General features: G+C 38.2%; 1 protein-coding gene across 1 annotated transcript in view; it reads left to right on the top strand.

Moving 5' to 3' along the window:
* Positions 1 to 19,078, top strand: part of LOC117338754 (phosphatidylinositide phosphatase SAC2-like) — a 485,191-nt gene that overhangs the window by 346,378 nt on the left and 119,735 nt on the right. The window lies entirely within an intron of this gene.

Genomic DNA, 19,078 nt, shown 5'->3' with positions numbered 1-19,078 from the left:
CTGGATACTAGACTGTCCAATGTCAGACTGGATACTAGACTGTCCAATGTCAGACTGGATACTAGACTGTCCAATGTCAGACTGGATACTAGACTGTCTAATGTCAGACTGGATACTAGACAGTCCAATGTCAGACTGGATACTAGACTGTCCAATGTCAGACTGGATACTAGACTGTCCAATGTCAGACTGGATATTAGTCTGTCCAGTGTCAGGCTGGATACTAGACTGTCCAATGCTAGGCTGGATACTAGACTGTCCAATGCCAGACTGGATACTAGTCTGTCCAGTGTCAGGCTGGATACTAGACTGTCCAATGCTAGGCTGGATACTAGACTGTCCAATGCCAGGGTGGATACTAGACTGTCCAATGTCAGACTGGATACTAGACTGTCCAATGTCAGACTGGATACTAGTCTGTCCAATGTCAGACTGGATACTAGACTGTCCAATGTCAGACTGGATACTAGACTGTCCAATGCCAGGCTGGATACTAGACTTTCCAATGTTAGGCTGGATACTAGACTGTCCAATATCAGACTGGATACTGGTCTGTCCAATGTCAGACTGGATACTAGTCTGTCCAATGTCAGACTGGATATTAGTCTGTCCAGTGTCAGGCTGGATACTAGTCTGTCCAATGCCAGGCTGGATACTAGACTGTCCAATGTCAGACTGGATACTAGACTGTCCAATGTCAGACTGGATACTAGTCTGTCCAATGTCAGACTGGATACTAGACTGTCCAATGTCAGACTGGATACTAGACTGTCCAATGCCAGGCTGGATACTAGACTTTCCAATGTTAGGCTGGATACTAGACTGTCCAATATCAGACTGGATACTGGTCTGTCCAATGTCAGACTGGATACTAGTCTGTCCAATGTCAGACTGGATACTAGACTGTCCAATGTCAGACTGGATACTAGACTGACCAATGTCAGGCTGGATACTAGACTGTCCAATAAAGTCAATAAAAGAAGGAACAGACAGTTTGAAGGCAAAATCTATTGATGTGTTAAATTTGATATTTTTCCCTATCATTTCATTACATGGGTAATGACCGCCTTTAAGCAAAAAAAAAAAGGCATGACAAATCACCGGGCAAAATGCATTATGTTTTACACAGGACCCAGGAAAAACTTTCAAAAGCACTCGTCCTCGTCCATCGGACTAGTGGCCTGAATAAAAGTACTCGTCCAAACAAAGAATTCACTTGTCCAAAAAATTTCAGAATTATCTGCTATACCACATTCTCATTTTTCACATGGCTGTTTACCAATTGTATTCAATACGTTTACGCTTGATCTTATAATGTTCATCACGTTAGTAAAGTTTTAATCCATCAATAGAAAGACCGATGATTCAACTAATACAGGAATGTAGCGAATGTAAACATCGGGAAATAGGTCACATTACGCGAGAAATTGTGAGAAAATTTTCAATGAACCAGTATAAAATATAGCTGTGACTTAATCAGTTATTTGTCAGAAATCATAAGGGTTACGGTTTTCATTTGAATCAGTCGTGTCAACACAACTGCCATCCTGTTTTTCAGGTTGACTGACAATAAAAATAACCATCCAATTTTCGTTGAGCCATTTTTATGCAGACATCCTCGGACAACACCCATTATACTATAACATGTCACCCGGAACACTCGGAGGTTATCGGTCATCGTACATGACTTCCGTCCTACAGACGTAGATAGTCCTACTTACCTGCTATCATGCAGTAATATTACTATTTTTCGTAATAATTGCACAAAAAAGAATACATAACTAACAATGCATCAAATTTTAAGCAATTTTATTAACGAATACTGAAATAACATAGAGAAATTCTACTCGTCCGACGGACTAGTTGACAATTAAAACCACTCGTCCGTCGGGGAAATCTACTCGTCAGGACGAGCGGACGAGTGCTTTTCTCGGGCCCTTTTTACATGAAGTGTAAGTAATATATATGTGATATATATATACTTATCATGCCGAGCACAACAGCAAAACTTACATGAGCAAATTTAATGGCAATCAAATCCACCAAGAACTGGTATATAGGTACATCATTATGGAAAGTATCACTCGTAAGTTTATGACAGGTAAATGCTGCTCCTAATGTCTCCGTAATTGTGACATACGGAGAGCATTGGTGTGAACTCAGAGTACTTAAATCTTAAAATAAATGCCATCATGTGCATTGAGATGTTATCTGTACACTTTGGCACTAAATGGCCTCAGTAATTCTGTGATGTTTGCAAATAAGATATTGCATCAGGGTGTATGGTCACTTAAATCCATTAGAAACCTCATCTGATCCGCGGAGAACTAAACGGGATCCACAGTTCTTGACAGCTTAATCCCTATTTGGAACACATTCCCAAAATCGATTCCCCGAAAGCTTGGTTTGTTGAATTGAAGCCATGGAGAGAATGACAGAATAAGGAGGTATCAACCTTTGTAAACAGATTTGTCCTAGGTTCAACCATACTATAGGTTTTAATTGTCTATACAGAAGTATCCACTTAATTGCATATTAGTTATTTGCATAATCCGCTTATTTGCATAATTCTCAGGTCTCGGTTTTTTCCTTCCTTGTCTTAATATGTATTTAACTCTGGTTATTTGCATAAATTAAGACTTGTACTCTGAACTCTGCTGATTTGCATATAAAAAATTCTGAATTTTTTTTTTTTTTAATTTAGGGCGGGGGTTGATTATAACAAAATGTACTTATCTTTGTTTCTATAAAGTGTGCTTTCACTTTAAAACACCGACCATTAATCAATTTTGATTGTGTTTCATTTGACTGGAAGGCTAGTTATGTTGGCAATTGTCCATCGAATAGCCATATCAGAAACCTATCCTTATTACAGAATAATCATTGATTAAAACATTCAAATTGCACATTTATTGTTGGCATTTATTTGGTACATCACCATACCTGTAGATTTTTAGCTCACCTGCCCGAAGGGCAAGTGAGCTTATGCCGTGGCGCGGCGTCCGTCGTCCGTCCGGCCGTCCGTCCGGCGTCAACTTTTCCATTCAAGCAACTTCTTCGCAATAACCAAAAGGCCCAGAGACCTAATATTGGGCCTGTAGCATGCTGGGGTGAAGGGCTACCAAGTTTGTTCAAATGAATAAAGTTGACCTTCATTCAAGGTCACAGGGGTCAAAAAGGCTAAAATCTTTAAACGACTTCTTCTCAATAACCAAGAGTCCCAGGGAGTTGATATTGGGTCTGTAGCATGCTGGGGTGAAGGGCTACCAAGTTTGTTCAAATGAATGACCTTGACTATCATTCAAGGTCACAGGGGTCAAATATGCTTAAAAATCTTTAAACGACTTCTTCTAAATAACCAAGAGTCCCAGGGAGTTGATATTGGGTCTGTAGCATGCTGGGGTGAAGGGCTACCAAGTTTGTTCAAATGAATGACCTTGACCTTCATTCAAGGTCACAGGAGTCAAAAAGGCTAAAATCTTTAAACGACTTCTTCTCAATAACCAAGAGTCCCAGAGACCTAATATTTGGCCTGTAGCATGCTGGGGTAAAGGGCTACCAAGTTTGTTCAAATGAATGACCTTGACCTTCATTCAAGGTCACAGGAGTCAAAAGGCTAAAATCTTTAAACGACTTCTTCTCAATAACCAAGCGTCCAAGGGAGTTGATATTTGGTCTGTAGCATGCTGGGGTTAAGGGCTACCAAGTTTGTTCAAATGAATGACCTTGACCTTCATTCAAGGTCACAGGAGTCAAAAAGGCTAAAATCTTTAAACAACTTCTTCTCAATAACCAAGAGTCCCAGGGAGTTGATATTGGGTCTGTAGCATGCTGGGGTGAAGGGCTACCAAGTTTGTTCAAATGAATGACCTTGACCTTCATTCAAGGTCACAGGAGTCAAAAAGGCTAAAATCTTTAAACGACTTCTTCTCAATAACCAAGAGTCCCAGAGACCGAATTTTTGGCCTGTAGCATGCTGGGGTAAAGGGCTCTCAAGTTTGTTCAAATGAATGACCTTGCCCTTCATTCAAAGTCACAGCAGTCAAAAAGGCTAAAATCTTTAAGCGACTTCCTCTCAATAACCAAGCGTCCAAGGGAGTTGATATTTGGTCTGTAGCATGCTGGGGTGAAGGGCTACCAACTTTGTTCAAATGAATGACCCTGACTCACATTCAAGGTCACGTCGATCAAGTATGCTTAAATCTTTAAATGACTTTTAGTGAATAGCTTAAGTGCCGAGAGACATTATATTGGTCATGTAGCATGCTTTCAAATAACTGCAGGATCCATATATGAAAAGATCACTGCATTGCAGGTGAGCGATTTGGGCCCATTGGGCCCTTGTTCTGTGATGTAAAGGTATTTATTTGGTACATCACCATACCTGTAGTTTGTTCTGCAATGTAAAGGTATTTACTTGGTACATCACCATACCTGTAGTTTGTTCTGTGATGTAAAGGTATTTATTTGGTACATCACCATACCTGTAGTTTGTTCTGCAATGTAAAGGTATTTACTTGGTACATTACCATACCTGTAGTTTGTTCTGTGATGTAAAGGTATTTATTTGGTACATCACAATACCTGTAGTTTGTTCTGTGATGTAAAGGTATTTACTTGGTACATCACCATACCTGTAGTTTGTTCTGTGATGTAAAGGTATTTACTTGGTACATCACCATACCTGTAGTTTGTTCTGCAATGTAAAGGTATTTATTTGGTACATCACCATACCTGTAGTTTGTTATGTGATGTAAAGGTATTTATTTGGTACATCACAATACCTGTAGTTTTGGTACATCACCATACCTGTAGTTTTGGTACATCACCATACCTGTAGATTGTTCTGTGATGTAAAGGTATTTATTTGGTACATCACCATACCTGTAGTTTGTTCTGCAATGTAAAGGTATTTACTTGGTACATCACCATACCTGTAGTTTGTTCTGTGATGTAAAGGTATTTATTTGGTACATCACCATACCTGTAGTTTGTTCTGCAATGTAAAGGTATTTACTTGGTACATTACCATACCTGTAGTTTGTTCTGTGATGTAAAGGTATTTATTTGGTACATCACAATACCTGTAGTTTGTTCTGCAATGTAAAGGTATTTACTTGGTACATCACCATACCTGTAGTTTGTTCTGTGATGTAAAGGTATTTACTTGGTACATCACCATACCTGTAGTTTGTTCTGCAATGTAAAGGTATTTATTTGGTACATCACCTGTAGTTTGTTAGCTCACCTGCCCGAAGGGCAAGTGAGCTTATGCCGTGGTGCGGCGTCCGTCGTCCGTCCGTCCGTCCGTCCGGCCGTCCGTCCGGCCGTCCGGCCGTCCGGCGTCAACTTTTTCATTCAAACAACTTCTTCTCAATAACCAAAAGGCCCAGGGACTTGATATTGGGCATGTAGCATGCTGGGGTGAAGGGCTACAAAGTTTGTTCAAATAAATGACCTTGGCCTTCATTCAAGGTCACATGGGTCAAATAGGCTATAATCTTCAAACGACTTCTTCTCAATAACCAAGAGGCCCAGGGACTTGATATTGGGCCTGTAGCATGCTGGGGTGAAGGGCTGCAAAGTTTGTTCAAATAAATGACATTGGCCTTCATTCAAGGTCACATGGGTCAAATAGGCTATAATCTTCAAACGACTTCTTCTCAATAACCAAGAGGCCCAGGGACTTGATATTGGGCCTGTAGCTTGCTGGGGTGAAGGGCTACAAAGTTTGTTCAAATAAATGACATTGACCTTCATTCAAGGTCACATGGGTCAAATAGGCTATAATCTTCAAACGACTTCTTCTAAATAACCAAGAGGCCCAGGGACTTGATATTGGGCCTGTAGCATGCTGGGGTGAAGGGCTACAAAGTTTGTTAAAATAAATGACCTTGACCTTCATTCAAGGTCACCTGGGTCAAATAGGCTTTAATCTTCAAACAACTTCTTCCCAATAACCAAGAGGCCCAGTGACTTGATATTGGGCCTGTCGCATGCTGGGGTGAAGGGCTACAAAGTTTGTTCAAATAAATGACCTTTGCCTTCATTCAAGGTCACATGGGTCAAATAGGCTTTAATCTTCAAACAACTTCTTCTCAATAACCAAGAGGCCCAGGGACTTGATATTGGGCCTGTAGCATGCTGGGGTGAAGGGCTACAAAGTTTGTTCAAATAAATGACCTTGACCTTCATTCAAGGTCACATGGGTCAAATAGGCTATAATCTTCAAACGACTTCTTCTCAATAACCAAGAGGCCCAGGGACTTGATATTGGGCCTGTAGCATGCTGGGGTGAAGGGCTACAAAGTTTGTTCAAATAAATGACATTGACCTTCATTCAAGGTCACATGGGTCGAATAGGCTATAATCTTCAAACAACTTCTTCTAAATAACCAAGAGGCCCAGGGAGTTGATATTGGGCCTGTAGCATGCTGGGGTGAAGGGCTACAAAGTTTGTTCAAATAAATGACCTTGACCTTCATTCAAGGTCACATGGTTCAAATAGGCTATAATCTTCAAACGACTTCTTCTCAATAACCAAGAGGCCCAAGGACTTGATATTGGGCCTGTAGCATGCTGGGGTGAAGGGCTACCAATTTTGTTCAAATAAATGACCTTGACCTACATTCAAGGTAACAGGGTTGAAATCGGCTTAAATCTGTAAACAATAATTCTGCGATAGCCAAGAGCCTCCAAGACCTGATATTAGGCCAATAGAATGCTGGAATGAAGGACTAGAAAATTTTTAATATGAATAAAACTAGCTTACAATGATATTTGAATAAAGAGGTAATCAACATAGTATCTTTAGAAATGACCTCAATCAACTTCAAAGTTGCTGTAGAGCCAGGTGAGCGATACAGGCCCATTGGGCCTCTTGTTATGTGATGTAAAGGTATTTATTTGGTACATCACCATACCTGTAGTTTGTTATGTGATGTAAAGGTATTTATTTGGTACATCACAATACCTGTAGTTTTGGTACATCACCATACCTGTAGTTTTGGTACATCACCATACCTGTAGTTTGTTCTGTGATGTAAAGGCTAAAGGAGATTCTGGAGCAATTCAGGTGACACTTATTATAATGACAACAAAAGTCTCAAGCAATTAAAAAAAGAAAGGTAAGAAACACATTTACTTGAACGGTTTGGACAAAGTTTGACACACAAACATTTCAGCTGGACAGTTTAAACAGACCAATTCAAATTTAACACAAAACATTATAGCTGAAACATAATGTTGTCCTAGAAATTAAAATTCCTTAATCATCTGAACTGCCATATAGGTTTGCAATCAACCTGTGAATATTTGACCTTAAATTGTAGTCAGGAAGTTGTGATAATTACTATATACAGGTGATATTACTGGGGACAGTTAATTGTCATACAGAAGTCACAGATATTGAATGGCTTTAACTACGCGTTCCCCTAAGACATTCCTGTATGATAATATCAGAAATGATTTCCTGTAGTTAATAGGCTATCTACTGAGAACAATGGTAAAGGTAATTAACACACATTACTGACCTCCATATTCTGCTGTGTACATGAAAACCAACAAAATGGACAGGAAACGCCCTTTACAATGATGACACCACAGACCGTTCCCTTACTGTAGATGACCTTATAAAATAGGATTCCCCCCCCCCCCCCCCCCCCTTTATACCTCACATAAAATGAACTTTTACTTTGAATACTACTGTTAACAGCGTCAGATGGCATACGATGACTTCTCTGTGTATACACCTGACCGGGTGGTTTTTTCCCTGTGCTGCAACTAATTAAATCACTCCTTTAGGATTCTTATAAACTGTGTAAAAGAACTTTAACATTAAAGTATATGACAGAAAAATTCCTCAACAGTAATTGACAAAGCAGATTATTATTCCTGTAAGCAGCATTCTAGATTCAGATAAAGTTAGAATAGTAAGGCAAAACATTATCTTATATTGGTCGTTCACTCCGACATCAAAATATTTAGAAGTACAAATATATATATCTTAAAAGGAACATATCTTATTAAAAGAATATCATAAAACCAAAAAACAATTACGAAATCACAACTTCTTTTTGTACTAATCGTATATGATTCTTGTTATTGAATTAGCCCAGAGAGTAACACTTGTAGGCTGTAAATCTGTCAAAAAAATTGTCAAATCTGAAAAAATAAGTACCAGACTCACAAGCACATGAGACAAGAATTCTGTGAATAGAATTTTGTTAAAAGCTGCCAGGTAGTTCAGGAGGGGTATACGTTGCCTGGACAAAGGGCCACAACTGTATACTGAGAATATTAACTGACAAAAACTTAATAAGCCTCACATATATGTGACGGTACGTGATGAAACAATTATCAATTCATACAACAAGAGGTCCAAAGGTCCTGTATTCCTCACCTGCTTCTAATGCAACTTTGAAGCTGATCTATATCATGTATGCGGATGCTTGACCAATATATTCTAACGTGATAGTAGGCTATGTCAATCCCTTTAGATAAAAATTTGTAGCCCCTCTTTTCAGCACACATACTACTGGCCAAATATCATGACTCCTATTTTTTGAGAAGTTGTTTAAATTTTCTAAAACATTTGACCCCTGTGACCTTGAAAGTAGATCAAGGTCATTCATTTGAACACACTAGGTAGCCCTTTATCCCGGCCAGCATGCTATAGGCTCTCTTGACTTCTTGTAGGTTATTCAAAAGAAGTTGAAAATGTAAATTGTTCACAGATGGATGGTGAACAATGCACAAAGAGGAAACATAGGTGATTGCAATAGGTCACTTTAGACTACATCACAGGTGACCTAAATAAAGTATGCAAATTATGAGCTAAAAGCTTTGACAGGGCTTCTTCTGACCGTTTTGAGATTGGGCCTTTTTGTCTCATTTTTGGAAGAAAATCAGCGAATTTGGACAGATTTTTTCATTAGTAAACTGCAAATTTGGGGAATTTGGGGAATAATTTCAATTGGGACCCATCAACCCTCTCGTTGCCACATTACTTACCATTTAGACATATACAGATCATTTGAATTGATTGAGACTAATTTGACGACTTTGGAAAGTTTTTTTCTATTGAGGAAAACTTTGTCATTTATTGATAGATTTTGATGAAATTTTGAGTGGCAATGGTTGGTACCTTTACCCTTCAGAGTATGTATTCATTATGGTCCTATGTTATCATTTCTAGGTAATAGGATCAGGTAAAAATGGTGATTAAGGTGAAAATTATAAAAATATTGAAGTATAATGCCCCTGTGTTTGTTTTTACGTATAGATATAGTTTTGATACATATTAACAACCAACAACTAACTAGAGCAAAAATTTCAAAACTCAATTCAACTCTTATACCAGGTAATACAGGTAAATCACACAGGTGAAATATAGAATAGAAACTGCTTTAATTTCAAGCATGAATTTGGTATTTATCTTAAGTTTTGGGCCCTTTTTAGGTAAAAACTTTTACACCTATAATTACAGGTAGCACTTAATTTCTAAATAACAACTTCAATAATAATGGGTATTAATCAACTCTCAGGTGCAAACAAGCACAGGAAACAACAGATAAATATGTAAAAATATGGTCCAAAAACATATTATTTAATGTTTTTTTTTCATTATTGACAATTTAAATGAGTCTGAGAATCATTTACACACATAGACCAGTTGTTTCAAGTTGCAGCAGCTCAATCGTGGTAGCTCACATATTCACACAACAATATTAAAATATGTCTCATAATAAAGAAAGAAAGAAATGCATATATTGATCAGCCCTGCATTTAGATCATTTTCATTTAAATAGATGAATAGAAAATTGTTGAAATTAAATGAATAGCTGCTGAAATCAATCTTTCCATAGAGAACAAATGGGTTCAAGTGCCACAACTGAAGCTTCGGTTACCACAGTATTTATTGTCAGAAAATAGAGTCCCTCGTAGACCCTATAGATACTGTTCCACATATGGCCTTGGCTGTTGGTGTCCCCTAGACACCTGTCCTCATATGACCTTGGCTGTTGGTGTCCCCTAGACACTCATCCTCATATGACCTTGGCTGTTGGTGTCCCCTAGACACTCATCCTCATATGGCCTTTGCTGTTGGTGTCCCCCTAGACACCTGTCCTCATATGGCCTTGGCTGTTGGTGTCCCCTAGATACCTGTTCTCATATGGCCCTGGCTGTTGGTGTCCCCTAGACACCCGTCCTCATATGACCCTGGCTGTTGGTGTCCCCTAGACACCTGTCCTCATATGACCCTGGCTGTTGGGTGTCCCCTAGATACCTGTCCTCATATGATCTTGGCTGTTGGTGTCCCCTTGACACTCATCCTCATAAGACCTTGGCTGCTGGGGTCCCCTAGACACCCATTCTCATATGACCATGGCTGTCTGCAAGTCATTGAACCCTATAAAAACAAAATATGGTTAAAAATGTTGCTTTAGACATCACAAAGATGGGAGTTTGAAGCTAAAAATCATCTTAAGATACATTTAAATCTATGGTATTGACATATTCTCACAACTTTTCTGAAACGTCTTCTGCTTTATTTGTACAAGATGTTACTGTCAACACTTAAAGGAAAAATGACATCATAATGCATGAGGGATATATATATATATATATAAATGAGGGATATAAATGAGGGATATATATATATATATATAAATGGGGGATATAAATGAGGGATATATATATATATATATAAATGAGGGATATAAATGAGGGATATATATATATATATATAAATGGGGATATAAATGAGGGATATATATATATATATAAATGGGGATATAAATGAGGGATATATATATATATATATAAATGGGGGATATAAATGAGGGATATATATATATATATAAATGGGGGATATAAATGAGGGATATATATATATATATATAAATGGGGGATATAAATGAGGGATATATATATATATATATATAAATGGGGGATATAGATGAGGGATATATATATATATATATATAAATGGGGGATATAAATGAGGGATATAAACGAGGGATATATATATATATATAAATGAGGGATATAAACGAGGGATATATATATATATATATATAAATGAGGGATATAAACGAGGGATATATATATATATATAAATGAGGGATATATATATATATAAATGAGGGATATATATATATATATAAATGAGGGATATAAATGAGGGATATAAATGAGGGATATATATATATATATATAAATGAGGGATATATATATATATATATAAATGAATAAAAAGCATGTAAAGACTTAAAAGGACGACCAACTGTCACAGTCTCTCATTTACGCCTTCATATATATTTCATTATATTTGAAAGTCTTGGAATTGACAAATAGTTTCAACGCACTTATATTGGTTTTTAGTGCATGACGGAAATTTAAACAGATTAGGGCAATGATAAATTTGCACAGCCATGTAGTGTTTTGTCAAACTGATAAGAAAAGACACGCAGAAACTACAATTAGGGTCATGATACTTAAGGGAATTATTTCATCAGAGAAAGCACTAAAATGAAACTAAAATAGCTACACACATGGGTATATGTATCTGGCTGTTGAACCTGTATCAGTTAATATTATGCAGATGTTTGTATTCAAGCCAGGGGAGATAATTATGTATGTAGGTCAGGGACAGATTGTACGATGTACGTAGCTCAATACCTGGGATTACTTCCATCTGAGTATATGGTCTAACTGGAGATTAAGTCTCTCTCTCTCCTGACTTTATTCATACTAACGTGAGCATTTCCTCACTTGTCATTTGAATATGTTGTTACATTCAGACAGTACGACAACACAGATCTATAATAATCAGTACAGGACGGGGTTCTGGGAGCTTGGGAATAAGTGCGTCATTAATCTATTGGTTTTTTACAGATGATTTATTTCAAATGTAGAAAAAGTGCAATATTGTTGTAATACGAAGTGACAAGATGATTTAGAGATGTTTTCAATATTAAAAATATTGAATATCTCACACGAAGTCTGTGGTATTTCTTGTAAAGAACTTTGACCTATACTATTGTACTGTGTCCAAACAAACTGTTTGATTAGAGAAACGTGAATGTATCTTCAACATGGATGTACGGCCTAGAAGTACAAAGTCATAACTCGGGTTTTGAGGTTTTGAGAAAAAGAAAATTGAAGATTTCGAGAGTTAAAAACACTAATTGTAAGCAAAAAAATAAAACAGTCGAGTATACCTCGCCTGTTTTTTTTATTTTTTATGTTTTATTACATCTGTGAGATACATTTAAAAGAATTAGACCATTTCGATTGATATAAAGTACAAATTCTATAAGAAAAGCTCACATGGAATTGTGTTGGGGGGGGGGGGGGGGGGGGGGGGTTGTATTTAGCAGAGCCCAGTAGCGGATATGTATTGCTTTATAGTGATGTACTGTTTCATTCAGGGAAACCAAAACAGGTGACCTTAATAAACACGTTTTTTATAGATTGAGTTGCACAGCCTTTATTTAACTACATCACACCATCCGCATGTCCTATCATACTTGATTTTGGTGGTCATCTGTGAAGGTTAAAGGTCAAAGGTTAAAAAAAACAAAAAACATATGGTACAATTCAACTTCAGTTCATATTTACACCATATACATCACATCTTGATAGTCAATGGTCAAAGTTAAAAGGTCAGAGATCACACTTGACCACTTTGAGAATAACACGTTACTCTGTCTACATGATACTGCCATGAACCCATGGACAGATTTATTTTATTGGAGCAAGGAGGGTGATGTATATCTATGTGAGCCTAATTCATTGTGAGATGTAATTGTTCAGAGGAAGCAATGCCAAAATCCTATGTCTGTCATGGTACTGGAGCCAGACAGTGTTGTGTAGCAATCCCTCTAATCAGGGTTGATGGTGGACATACTGCCCGTCACCTGATATAAATGGCTAATCAATGCAAAACCAATCGTTCTGCTCTGTTAACAATCCACATCTGGTTACTCTGATCCATTGTCCCAGTTTACTTTTTATGTTACCATGTTTGTACTGCTAGCAGTATTTTGTCATCAAGTTGTCATAATCTGATGCCTGTTTTATCAATATATATCAACTACATAGATTTATATGTTTCAGTGTCATTTGGAGTTGTTCATTACTTCAGGCAGATAAAAGTGTGCGGTCAGTTATTGTTACCTTAAGGGAGAAAGTCTCATAATACTGTATTGTACCTCCAATGAAGAAGAGTTTCACTGACAAGAGCTGCCTTTACATTTTTTTAAAAGAAAATCAAAATATTTCCAAAAAATTATGCTTGTTTAATTTTGCTTTCCATAACATTAATGATTTGTGAGAAGAGATTTTTGAATAGTCCTAAGAGTTTTCATTTCACCCGTTTGAAAAATTCAGGTCCTTATGGATAAATGTAGTTGCTCCGTGGCATTAGAATTGGGTTTTTTTTAGTTTTAACTGACAGCCATTAATGTAATGTAACATTCAGGATTTTAACACTGATGTTTGACATATATGTTCCTAAAGGTTCCAACACTGATGGGCATGGCAATTAAAATGCAAAAAAAACCCAGTTATTTTAAAGTGAACCATGTTATTTTCCAACAGTGCCAATATTGTTTAAAGTTGACAGAAGGTAGAGGATTTGTTTGTTTGTTTACTGAGTTTGTCACCTAGGTGAACAACCAGGGTCATTTTTAGGCGGGGTATTTTTGTAGTAGTTGGTGGCGACCTCACTCAACAAAATATGGGAGGCCTGTCACATGTTATCTAGAAAGAAATTCAGGGGAAACAACTTACTTGAGGATACAAGGAAAAGGAAGTAAAAGACAAATCTGATCTTGTGTAAAAGAGAAGAGCAAACCGATAGAGTAGGAATAATAAAATGGGGCCAAACAATTTACCACGAATCTTGAAATTCCAGAGAGGTTGCATTAGTTGATTAAAACTAACATAGATTTCATTTCACTGATGTTCATTGTGCTCCAGTCTCAGTGACTAGGATATCTGTTTAATTTTCTGTCTGATTAATCTTGATTTCAAAAAGGTAGTTTGATGGGAAACAACAAGTATGCTGGGAAACAAAAAATGTACAGTATATATATCTAGATTTAATTAGACTGATGATTGAAGAAGAATTTCTGTTTTTACTGATTTCATGAAGAAAAATCTCTGTTCTTACTGATAATTGAAGAAGAGTCTGTTTTTACTGATAATTGAAGAAGAATATCTTTTTTACTGATAATTGAAGAAGCTAGAATCACTATTTTTACTGATAAGTGAAGAAAAATCCTTCTTTTTATTTATAGTAAAAGAAGAATTTACGTTTTTGCTGATAATTGAAGAAGTATCTGTTTTTGAAACCAGAAAAGACACAAGATGAAAAACTACATCATTACTAAAAAGAAAAATGTACCCTGAGGTATAAATGTTGTTTAATTAGATCTAGTATGACAGAAATCTTCTAAAACAATAAGCTTCAGGTGTGTGGATTACTGTCTCGTTAATATTTTGTTTGATTAGATGTGATGTTCTGTCACTTACCGTGAGAACCAACAATACATTCCACATGTTCTCTACAGATAAATTACGTAGGTACTGCCTGCTGGATACAGAGTATAAATCAAATGTAGCAATTCAGCATTTAGTATGGAAAAACAAGTGTGTGAAGTTTGGTATAGTTTTCCCTGATGTATACTGGCAGGCTCCTAGTTCAGGATCCAACCCACTGTATTATATTATGTACAGGTAAACTTACATTATGGCTGGAGGGACATGGCACATAATTTAGATTCAGTCAGATAATGAAAATTGGGATGAACATTTGATTTTCAGATACTAGGCATATTCTGCTGAACGGTCATACAAAATGTGTTATATGTTCCTATAACGAATATCGTAATTTGATCAACATATCATAGGAGAACTTTACTCTAACAGGTCCATATCACATTACAATTACATGTCAATTACTGCCATCAGGTTTGATAGTTTATGACAAAGATAAGTCCAGAGTTCTGGTGCTGATGGCACTGCACGAGTGCAGGCTCCAGTCTACATTGTCAGTAAAGTGCCTGAAATGGTTTCGAAGAGGCAATATTTTGGTTAATGTAAAAATAATGATTTACTATTGAGAAATTTTATCTAATTGTTCCTAAAGAAAAGGTAATAAAGAAATAATAGTTGGTATCTGTTCTACTTTTCCATCAATTATCTGTTGATGTTGCGATATTTCTTTAATGATTCTGTAATTTTTGCTAAAATATTTTATGGTGTACCAACTATAGAAACGCCCTGTCACATTGTTCTGGGCAGGATACACAGGCTTGGTGCATGTAGGATTTCACAGCAAGCATAAGACAATTTCTGAAGGTGAGCCATGATTTGCGCGAGTTATGCTTGGTACCTTTGTGGTTACCTGTGTGGTTACCTGTGTGGTTACCTGTGTGGTTATCTGTGTGGTTACCTGTGCGGTACTGGTGTGGTTACCTGTGTGGTACTGGTGTGGTTACCTGTGTGATACATGTGTGGTACTGGTGTGGTTACCTGTGTGGTTACCTGTGTGGTTACCTGTGTGGTACTGGTGTGGTTACCTGTGTGATACATGTGTGGTTACCTGTATGGTACCTGTGTGGTTACCTGTATGGTTACCTGTGTGATTACCTCTGTGGTACCTGTGTGGTTACCTGTGTGGTTACCTGTGTGGTTGCCTGTTTGGTAACCTGTGTTGTTACCTGTGTGATTACCTGTGTGGTACCGGTGTGGTTACCTGTGTGGTATCTGTGGTGTTACATGTGTGGTTACCTGTGTGATACATGTGTGGTTACCTGTATGATACCTGTGTAATTACCTCTGTGGTACCTGTATGGTAACCTGTGTGGTTACCTGTATGATACCTGTGTGGTTACCTGTGTGGTACCTGTATGATACCTGTGTGGTTACCTGTGTGGTACCTGTATGGTAACCTGTGTGATACATGTGTGGTTACCTGTATGATACCTGTGTAATTACCTCTGTGGTACCTGTATGGTAACCTGTGTGGTTACCTGTATGATACCTGTGTGGTTACCTCTGTGGTACCTGTATGGTAACCTGTATGGTAACCTTTGTGGTTACCTGTGTGGCTACCTGTGTGGCTACCTGTGTGTTTACCTTTGTGGTTACCTGTATGGTTACATGTGTGGTTACCTGAGTGGCAACCTGTGTAGTTACCTGTGTTATTACCTGTGTGGTACAGGTGTGGTTACCTGTGTGGTACAGGTGTGGTAACCTGTGTGTTTACCTGTGTGGTTACCTGTGTGTTTACCTTTGTGGTTACCTGTGTGGTTACCTGTGTTGTTATACCCCCGCAACGAAGTTAGGGGGGTATAATGGAATCAGGTTGTCTGTCCGTCCGTCCGTTCATCTGTCTGTAGACGCATTTTGTCCGGACAACTCCTCCTAAACCGATGGGCCAATTCCGATGAAACTTCACACAAATATTAATGATCATGTGTAGATCTGCATGCCACTTTATTTTTCACAAAATTATGGTTGCTATGGCAACTGGTCACTATAAACAGGTTTTCCAATAAGAACCATAACTTTAAGTTCGTCCGGACATCTCCTCCTAAACTAAATGGCCAATTTCAATGAAACTTCACACAAATATAGAGGACCATGTGTAGATGTGCATGCCACTTTCTTTTCTTTCAAAATTATGGTTGCTAACACAACTGGTCTCTATAAACGGGTTTTCTTATAAGAACCATAACTTTAAGTTAGTCCGGACAACTCCTCCTAAACTGAAGGGCCGATTTCAATGAAACTTCACTCAGATATAGAGGACCATGTGTAGATGTGCATGCCACTTTCTTTTCTTTCAAAATTATGGTTGCTATGGCAACTGGTCACTATAAACAGGTTTTCTGATAGGAACCATAACTTTAAGTTTGTCCGGACAACTCCTCCTAAACTAAATGGCCAATTTCAATGAAACTTCACACAAATATAGAGAACCATGTGTAGATGTGCATGCCACTTTCTTTTCTTTCAAAATTATGGTTGCTATGGCAACTGGTTACTATATTACTGGGTTATCTTAGTTAGCCTCTAATTAACAGTTCAAATTCACCATTGACTCGTGCAGATTGCGGGGGTATTAGTCAGCCATCCTGGCGACAGTTCTAGTTGTTCCTGCCCCCAGTACAGACACCTGTCCTCATATGACCCTTGTTGTTCCTACCCCTAGTACAGACACCTGTCCTCATATGACCCTTGTTGTTGGTGTCCCTAGTACAGACACCTGTCCTCACATGACCTTGTTGTTGGTGTCCCTAGTACAGACACCTGTCCTCATATGACCCTTGTTGTTGTTGCCCCTAGTACAGACACCTGTCCTCATATGACCCTTGTTGTTGGTGTCCCTAGTACAGACACCTGTCCTCATATGACCCTTGTTGTTGGTGTCCCTAGTACAGACACCTGTCCTCACATGACCCTTGTTGTTGGTGTCCCAAGTACAGACACCTGTCCTCATATGACCCTTGTTGTTCCTGCCCCTAGTACAGACACCTGTCCTCATATGACCCTTGTTGTTGGTGCCCCTAGTACAGACACCTGTCCTCACATAAACTAGGAATATATTATCATGGATTGTTGTTACATTTAAGAACAATACCATGTAATGTTGCTATTTTCTTTTTTCTCAGTGTATTCTATGCAAACCTCTAAAACCACCAATAAAAATCCCTTGAGTAGAAGTTCACAGTATGAGATATTTTTCTGTGTAGTTTATTGTTGGTATATAAACCTTTATTTTAATAAAATGTTGATGTCTCTTTTATTAGAGTACACATACAGACACTGTAGAATATATTTCTAGTTTTATAGTATTGTTTCATGATCTCCCAGAGGTCTTCAACATATAGGTGGTTCAGCAATAAGTACTTACATTTAGTTAAGCAGCTGTAGAATCTGTACAAACTGAATTTAGACCCCAAGAATACCCAGAGTTGAGGACTTATAATTGTGTCTGGTAGCCTTTACTACATGACAAACTAAATTTCTATAAATGATTTGCTAGACCTAATAATATATGTCAATGTAATCATTATCTGCTTACTCTCCCTTTCAGAGGGAGATTACCAATTTTTGATAGGTACTCAGTCCTAGTGTAGAACATGTCACTCCAGTCTTGTGATAGGTACTCAGTCGTAGTGTAGGACGTGTCACTCCAGTCTTGTAATGGGTACTCGGTCCTAGTGTAGGACGTGTCACTCCAATCTTGTGATAGGTACTCAGTCCTAGTGTAGGACGTGTCACTCCAGTCTTGTAATGGGTACTCGGTCCTAGTGTAGGACGTGTCACTCCAATCTTGTGATAGGTACTCAGTCCTAGTGTAGGACGTGTCACTCCAGTCTTGTAATAGGTACTCAGTCCTAGTGTAGGATGTGTCACTCTAGTCTTGTGATAGGTACTCAGTCCTAGTGTATACGTGTCACTCTAGTCTTGTGATAGGTACTCAGTCCTAGTGTAGGACGTGTCACTCCAGTCTTGTAATAGGTACTCAGTCCTAGTGTAGGACGTGTCACTCCAGTCTTGTGATAGGTACTCAGTCCTAGTGTAGGATGTGTCACTCCAGTCTTGTGATAGGTACTCAGTCCTAGTGTAGGACGTGTCACTCCAGTCTTGTGATAGGTACTCAGTCCTAGTGTAGGACGTGTCACTCCAGTCTTGTGATAGGTACTCAGTCCTAGTGTAGGACGTGTCACTCCAGTCTTGTGATAGGTACTCAGTCCTAGTGTAGGACGTGTCACTCCGGTCTTGTGATAGGTACTCAGTCCTAGTGTAGGACGTGTCACTCTAGTCTTGTGATAGGTACTCAGTCCTAGTGTAGGACGTGTCACTCCGGTCTTGTGATAGGTACTCAGTCCTAGTGTAGGACGTGTCACTCCGGTCTTGTGATAGGTACTCAGTCCTAGTGTAGGACTTGTCACTCCAGGCTTGTGATAGGTACTCAGTCCTAGTGTAGGACGTGTCACTCCAGTCTTGTGACAGGTACTCAGTCCTAGTGTAGGACGTGTCACTCCGGTCTTGTGAT

Source organism: Pecten maximus, chromosome 12 (genome assembly GCF_902652985.1).
Source record: "Pecten maximus chromosome 12, xPecMax1.1, whole genome shotgun sequence".
Taxonomy (NCBI): domain Eukaryota; kingdom Metazoa; phylum Mollusca; class Bivalvia; order Pectinida; family Pectinidae; genus Pecten; species Pecten maximus.
The sequence above is the reverse complement of the archived record's forward strand: the minus strand, read 5'-3'. Positions and strand labels throughout refer to the sequence as shown.